Here is a 6338-nt window from a genome sequence, read left to right as displayed (position 1 = left end):
GATGGAGTTTGGGTGACAGAGCTGAACACAAATACAGCCAACAAAAAATGGGATGGGAAGTATTGTAATTTTGCTGATATCTTCATCTGCAATACTTGGAAGTGTAAGAATTGTTTACGTTTGACATATCAAATAGTGGAGTTCTAAGCATAGTTAATAATTAAAAGATACTGCTAAGAAAAATAATAGTCTTAACTGAAATCTGATCGGGAGTGTGAATTTTATTATTACTTATGAGAGTGAACTAAAAGAAACTAAAGAAATAAACCAAGATGTAATTATGCAGATAGGTATTATAATAACAATATTAACTTTCCAAATGTTAAGAATCACTCACTCACACACACACACAGATCACCTGTTAAATTTTTAAACTCTTAAAATAGAAAACAGTACACAAAATCATATGACAAAAAAAGACTAAATGTTATTTGTTATATCAGTCACCGTAAATGAGTTTAGCTTGCCTATTAAAGAAAAAAGTTCCCAGATTGAGCTACAGAGAAAAACTCAACTTATAATGTATCACATTTAGACATATCAAATAAAGTTGTTCATACAAATGGAAAATGCAAAGATGTGCAACATTTGCAGGCAAAAACAACCAAGAGAAAGCAGTGGTCACAATCTTAATATCAGACAAAGTGGAATTCTTGCAAAAAAAGCATTAAATAAGACAAAATTGGAAACTTATAATACTAAAGGGTATAAGTCATGATAAAAATTAAAGTTATAAATATTGATAACTAAATATAATAGTAGTAATAGCCATAAAGTACAATTATAGGAGCTAAAAGGAGAAAGAAACAAAAACACACTGGTTATTAGGAGAATTTAATCCATTTTAGTTTAAGTCCCCGATAGATCCAAAAATTCAAATAGAGAGTTAAAAATATAATGTATAAGCTATATTTGGCATATATTTCAAATGCCGTACCCTGAAAATAGAATATATTCCTTTTTTTACTTTTTAGGTTTTTTTTTTTTTTTTTTTTGAGACAGAGTTTTGTTCTTGTTGCCCAGGCTAGAGTGCAGTGGCACGATCTCGGCTCACTTTGACTGCAACCTTCGCCTCCCAGGTTCAAGTAATTCTCCTGCCTCATCCTCCCTTTTTAAATGTTTTTGAAACATCTTCAACTGAACATACTAGGCCAAAAAGAAAACCTTAATAAATTCAAAAATGTCAAAACAATACAAACCATTTTCTGACTATAATTCAATAAGACTAGAAATTAATAATAAAACTATAGGCTCTTTTACTTGGAAACTCTGAAAAGTGTTATCTTCTAAATAACTCTTTGGTCAAAAAGGAAATACAAACCCAAACTGCAGAATGTCTAAGGAATAATGCAGCTGAACATATGGATAGAGATAAAAAGTGCTCATAGAAAAATTCATAGAGTTAAATAATTATGTAAAATTAAATAAAATAAAGAATGCATTAGACACAAAAGTTAGAAAAAGAACATTGAAATATATGACTAGAGAGAAGTAACTTTAAAGATAAAAGCAGAAAGCAAACTAATAAGTGAAACTGACATGTATTGATTTGAAAAACAATAAGATAAAATAGATGAACTATAATCCAACCTGCTTAAGAAAAAAAGGAAAAAAGATTCAATAAATAAGAAATGGTAAGTAGGAAATAATCATGAAAAGAGAGAAAATTAAAAGAATCATGAGACCACATTGCTCAACTTTCAAATAAATTTGACACACTACTACTTATAACGTACTCTTAGCCAAAAAAAGAACCTGAATTTGATCTAGCCTTCAGACAGACGAATGCAGGGGAAATAAGAACATGCTAAATGATACCTAGAGAGAAAATCAGCACATTTCAGATTATAGAAAGTCTACCAGGAAGGCCAGGTTTGGTGGCTGACGCCTATAATCCCAGCACTTTGGGAGGCTGAGGCACATGAACCACTTGAGGTAGGAGTTCAAGACCAGCCTGGCACACATGGTGAAACCCCCATTTCTATTAAAAAATACAAAAATTAGTTAGGTGTGATGGCATGCGCTTGTAGTCCCAGCTACTCAAAAGGCTGAGGCAGAAGAATCACTTGAACCTGGGAGGTGAAGGCTGCAGTGAGCCGAGATCATGCCACTGCACTCCAGCCTAGGTGACAGAGTGAGACTTCATCTCAAAAAAAAAAAAAAAAGTCTACCAGGAAGATGACTTTGTTTATTCAACAAATAAATTCTGAGGAAAGATATCTGGGAGAGGAGGAGGTGAGATTTATAGAAAAACCTATACATGAAGAGATTTAAGACACATATCCAGCAGGTGTAATTGCCTAGAGCTTATTTGGACCCTGATATCAACAAATAACTGAAGGACTTCCTGTTTAAAAAACAATACTTATGTTTTAGTGACACAGCCTGAAAGTTCTGCAAGCAAAAGAATACAATATCCCAGCATTGCTTCAAAATACTCCAGACTCAGGAGGAGGGTGGGGGGAAGTAGCGTGGGATTCCACATGCAATAGGAGTGACTGTGAACTGATAGTTGCTGGGTCCTGGGTAGCTGGAGTTCAGTATACTATTCTTTCCTAACCTTATATATGTCTAAAAATTTTCATAATACAAATAAATTTGAAAAAATGTTTGGAACCCAGGTGAAATAAAAATCTTTCCAGAAAAAAAAAATTATGAAATTTGACTCCAGAAAATAACAAAAATTCAAACTTTGTAATTACCAGAGAATAAATATAAAAAGTTGCCAGAAAGTTAACCATCTCTTCTTCCCCACCTCCCAGCAAAAGGAAAAAGATGTTTTCACAGAGGACGTCTGCCCAATCCTTAGAAGGTAAACACTTCCAACATGATTTATATTATTCTAGTACACAGAGAAAAGGGAAATTCTGTAATTCTTTCATGAAGTGAAAAACACATCAGCACCAAATATTGAGAAAGATTTCACACAAAAAAATGTCTCCCAAATAGATGTTAAAGCAAAAATTTTAAATAATATATTAGCAAATAAAATCTAGCATGACACTAAGAGAATTAAACATTATGACCCAGTAGAATTTATGCAAGAATTCAAGAATGTGTTCCATATTATACAATCTGTTCACATAATTTATTATAATTATATAAAACACAAAGGTACACTTGAACAAAGGAAATGATGTAATCTGTTCTTGGTGAGGGAAATTCAATTGTGTAACAATGTCAAATCTCTCTAGGTTGGTTTCTAAATTTAGCGTAATCCTAACAAAAATATCAAGTTTTAGTTTTGGTTTTAGAAGTAGACTAGATAGGCCAGGTGCGGTGGCTCATGCCTTTGGGAGGCTGAGGCTGAGGGATCACCTAAGGTCAGGAGTTTGAGACCAGCCTGACCAACATGGTAAAACCCCATCTCTACTAAAAATACAAAAAGAATTAGTTGGACGTGGTTGTGGGTGCCTGTAATCCCAGCTACTGGGGAGGCTGAGGCAGGAGAATTGCTTGAACCTAGGAGGTGGAGGTTGCAGTGAGCCGAGATAGCACCATTGTGCTCCAGCCTGGGTGACAGAGCAAGACTATCTCAGAAAAACAAACAAACAAACAAAAAAAGTAAACTAGATGATTCTAAAGTTTATATTGAAAACAAGGACAAATCTGAACAAAACGAACAATGACTAGGGGTCTACTCATATCAGATATTAAAATATGTCATGGAGCTCAATAATTAATGAATTTGATTAACCATTAATTAAATTAGTATTGCACTGTTACATAAATAGTCCAATGTAACAGGAGAGAAAGTTGATTAATACAATAAGATACATTCTGTAATGTAGTATAAAATAAGATAAAAGTGATATCTTAAGTCAGCAGAGAAAAGATATTCAATAAAGAATAGTAGGTCAACTGAATATCAGTCTAAACGTAGCTCACTTCATACACTAGAATAAATTCCAAACAGATAAAATAGTTAAATATAAAATTTCAAACTATAAAAATATTACAGGAAAATATGGAGTAAGAAGGCTTATTTAATTCCAGTTCAGAATCCAATATTCATAAAAGAATTGATTGATAAATTATACCATATACAATTTTTTTAAATTTCTACCTAGCATAATAAAACCATTAGCAAAATCAAAAGACAAAATCAAGCTAGGCAAAATATTTGCAAGTCATATTACAGATCAAGCTTTTAATCTTCATAATATGTAAAGAGCTCTCAGAAATACTAAAAAGAGTAGTAACAAAAAGAAAAATGGGCCAAAGATATGAATAGAAAGTTCACAGTAAAAAACATACACAGTTTTTAAAATACAGAAAGACACAACATAAGAGATAATCAAATTAAAACAATAGTGAGATACCATTTTTCATCTATCAGGTTGGTAAAAAAACTAAATATTGACCATACATTGTGTTTGTGAGGTTAGGTGGAAACTGGTAAATTGCTGGTGAGAGTGTAAATTGGTACAAACTCTATGGAGGGCAATTTTGGAATACTAGCAAAGCCATAAAAGCATATACACCCTTTGAGCCATCACTCTCATTTCTGGGAATTTATCCAACTGATAAGCTTGCTCAGTTACTAAGTGACAAATTATTGCAATATTGCTTGTAGTAAAACATCGGAAACATACATAACGTCCATCAAGAGGAGACTAAATAATCTTACTATATCCATTAAATGGCATATATGCAGATGCCAAAAAGAATAAAAATATTTTTATATGTTATAAGAGATATGGGATATATTGGTATTTGAAATAGGATGCCAGAGGTGTTTATGGTATGCTACTTTGTGTGACGGAAGTGCGTGGTGATGAGCATATACCTTTATACATGTTTGTTTTCTGTAGGAATCTCAGGAAGGTAATAAAGGTGGTTATTATGGTGGGAGTGGGGAACTCAATGGATGGCAGGCAAAAATGGAGATAAGAACTTTTCCTGTGTGCCTTTCGAAACTGCTTATTTTGTAAGCTATTGAAATGTATTTCCTATTCAAAGATACTTGATAAGCATTGAAACCTTTGCAAAGTTAGCACAAAGTCACGTGGAGATGGAGGGGTACAAGGCAGAGGTGAGGAATGGCTCCTGTGTTCCAAGGAGGAGCCTGGATAGGCCCCTCAGAGTCTCTGCTCACAAGTAAGGGGCTGGCCGACAGACCGCAGGTCGTAACACTCCCAGTTGTGCAAGAATAAGCAACCTCAGACCATCCAGGCAGCCCTGAGTCAGCACCCGGCCCTGCCTCTGCATGCAGAGAAGGGGCTTTCTCAAGGTGAGTCCATGAAGAACATGCTTCTGGCCTGAGTTGACCTGTCTGGGGCAAAACGCAGGCTTTACCAACCTTTCCCAACGGAGGACACACCCAGCTGTCTGGCGAAAGCCAAGGTTGTGTCCCACAGTCAAAGCCAAATAGAGGCCCGAGGAGGTTGTCCAGACAACCCAGCAACGGCAGAGGAACAAGAAAGCTTCCGTCAGCCATCACCTAGTCAGACTGTCCGCTCCCTTTCCTTCCTGAAAGCACAGTGTAGCCCAAGGAAAGACAGTGTGGGTTTCTGTGTTAGATAGGGAAGCAGCTTCCAGCTCTGATGCTCAACAGTTAAGGGTAACTCTGGGCAAGTCGCTTAAGCTCGTGAGAACTCAGTTTCCTAATCTACGGAATGGGTACACTTGTGCCCAACTTACAGAATTCTTGGGAGGATTAGAAATAATGCATGTAAAGTGCTTGGTATTTTGTGCTCAGTTCAGGGTAACCACACGGGACCCATGTGTTAACATATCTCTCACTTCCAGCTCTGCCTAGTGGAGACTTTCACCAGGGAGAGATCTCTGAGCAACTACCTAGCTATTATCTAGCCTCACTAGATAATTGGTTATGTTCACGTAGTCTAGGTTTAGCCAGATGGGGCAAAGGGACTAGGTCAGGAATGGCAAATACCCTGACCATGTGTACATGTCACATTTGTACACTATGTCTAGGGTAGAGATTGCTAGTCTACCGTAGACATAGCTAGTCTACCCTATGACATGGAGAATTCTTCTCAATGCCATGTTCCAGACAGCCATTGTCCATTGACTGCCGTGCAGGAGAGGTGAAATCCACTTAGTAATTCTAGATAGATATCTAAAGCCCCATCACAATCCTGCTTCCTCTGATTTCTCAGATTCTATCAAAAATGACAATAGAAAGCACTTTTAATATTTAAAGAACATTAAAATAGATTACCACTTTCACATTATTTAACATCAAAACATTTCTCTTTGATGTGATGTGGACCGGGTCAAGGGCAGAGCTTTCCCACAAGGTCCTGCTGTACCTTGAGGGACTGGCATCTGGCATGAAGTCGACCCCTGCCTGGCTCACCTTTCGTCAGGAGATT

The sequence above is a fragment of the Trachypithecus francoisi genome, unplaced genomic scaffold (genome assembly GCF_009764315.1).
Source record: "Trachypithecus francoisi isolate TF-2019V2 unplaced genomic scaffold, Tfra_2.0 Lachesis_group7, whole genome shotgun sequence".
Taxonomy (NCBI): domain Eukaryota; kingdom Metazoa; phylum Chordata; class Mammalia; order Primates; family Cercopithecidae; genus Trachypithecus; species Trachypithecus francoisi.
Note: the sequence above shows the minus strand (reverse complement) of the source record.